The sequence below is a fragment of the Syngnathus leptorhynchus genome, unplaced genomic scaffold, assembly GCF_054491065.1.
Source record: "Syngnathus leptorhynchus isolate UIUO unplaced genomic scaffold, UIUO_Slep HiC_scaffold_854, whole genome shotgun sequence".
NCBI lineage: Eukaryota > Metazoa > Chordata > Actinopteri > Syngnathiformes > Syngnathidae > Syngnathus > Syngnathus leptorhynchus.
In genome coordinates this window covers 20,001-22,104 of record NW_028232681.1, presented here as the reverse complement: position 1 = coordinate 22,104, position 2,104 = coordinate 20,001, and positions in this window count along the sequence as shown.

The following is a 2,104-nucleotide window of genomic DNA, read 5'->3' as shown; positions in this document are numbered from 1 at the left end:
AGCTCTGTCACTCTCCCGCTAAGCAGCCACCGGTAACGGGGAAATGTCGCCGCCTTGTGGACACGCCGTTGTAAATGAATGGGCTTTCGCACTTAGTGCAATTTTCGCCAGCTCCGTGGCTGCAAGTATGGAGCTATGGAGCTATGGAGCCACCAGACAGGCTGGAGCTCTGGAGCTATGGAAGTATGGAGCTCTGGAGCTATGGAGCTATGGAGCTATGGAGCTCTGGGGCTATGGAGCTATGGAGCTATGGAGCTCTGGAGCTCTGGTGCTATGGAGCTATGGCGCTCTGGAAGTATGGAGCTATGGAGCTATGGAGCTATGGAGCTATGGAAGTCTGGAGCTATGGAAGTATGGAGCTATGGAAGTATGGAGCTATGGAGCTATGGAGCTATGGAGCTATGGAGCTATGGAGCCACCAGCCAGCACCCTCCGTGGCTGGATCAATGGAAGTGTTTTAGGTACCAGGCAGCCAAAGGGCCGAGGCCTCACGCTCGACCACGCCGGCGCAGAGTTCCAGCCGCTCGGATAAGCTCTGTCACTCACCCGCCGCGCAGCCACCGGTAACGGGGAAATGTCGCCGCCTTGTGGACACGCCGTTGTAAATGAATGGGCTTTCGCACTTAGTGCAATTTTCGCCAACTCTCTGACTGGAGCTATGGAAGTATGGAGCTATGGAGCCACCAGCCACCCAGGCTGGAGCTATGGAGCTCTGGAGCTATGGAGCTCTGGTGCTATGGAAGTATGGAGCTATGGAGCTATGGAAGTATGGCGCTATGGAGCTATGGAGCTCTGGAAGTATGGAGCTATGGAGCTCTGGAGGTATGGAGCTATGGAGCCCTGGAGCCCTGGAGCTATGGAGCCCTGGAGCCCTGGAGCTATGGAGCCCTGGAGCTATGGGAGCTATGGAGCCCTGGAGCTATGGATCCCTGGAGCTATGGAGCTATGGAGCTCTGGTGCTATGGAGCTATGGAGCTCTGGTGCTATGGAGCTATGGAGCTCTGGTGCTATGGAGCTATGGAGCTCTGGTGCTATGGAGCTATGGAGCTCTGGTGCTATGGAGCTCTGGAGCTCTGGTGCTATGGAGCTATGGAGCTCTGGTGCTATGGAGCTCTGGAGCTCTGGTGCTATGGAGCTCTGGAGCTCTGGTGCTATGGAGCTATGGAGCTCTGGTGCTATGGAGCTATGGAGCTCTGGTGCTATGGAGCTATGGAGCTCTGGTGCTATGGAGCTATGGAGCTATGGAGCCACCAGCCAGCACCCTCCGTGGCTGGATCAATGGAAGTGTTTTAGGTACCAGGCAGCCAAAGGGCCGGGGCCTCACGCTCGACCACGCCGGCGCAGAGTTCCAGCCGCTCGGATAAGCTCTGTCACTCACCCGCCGCGCAGCCACCGGTAACGGGGAAATGTCGCCGCCTGGCGGACACGCCGTTGTAAATGAATGGGCTTTCGCACTTAGTGCAATTTTAGCCAACTCCGTGGCTGCAAGTATGGAAGTATGGAGCTATGGAGCCACCAGCCAGCACCCTCCGCGGCTGGAGCTATGGAAGTATGGAGCTATGGAGCTATGGAGCTCTGGAAGTATGGAGCTATGGAGCTCTGGAGGTATGGAGCTATGGAGCCCTGGAGCCCTGGAGCTATGGAGCCCTGGAGCTATGGAGCTATGGAGCCCTGGAGCTATGGAGCCCTGGAGCTATGGAGCTATGGAGCTCTGGTGCTATGGAGCTATGGAGCTCTGGTGCTATGGAGCTATGGAGCTCTGGTGCTATGGAGCTATGGAGCTCTGGTGCTATGGAGCTATGGAGCTCTGGTGCTATGGAGCTATGGAGCTCTGGTGCTATGGAGCTATGGAGCTCTGGTGCTATGGAGCTATGGAGCTCTGGTGCTATGGAGCTATGGAGCTCTGGTGCTATGGAGCTATGGAGCTCTGGTGCTATGGAGCTATGGAGCTATGGAGCTCTGGTGCTATGGAGCTATGGAGCTCTGGTGCTATGGAGCTATGGAGCTCTGGTGCTATGGAGCTATGGAGCTCTGGTGCTATGGAGCTCTGGTGCTATGGAGCTCTGGTGCTATGGAGCTATGGAGCTCTGGTGCTATGGAGCTC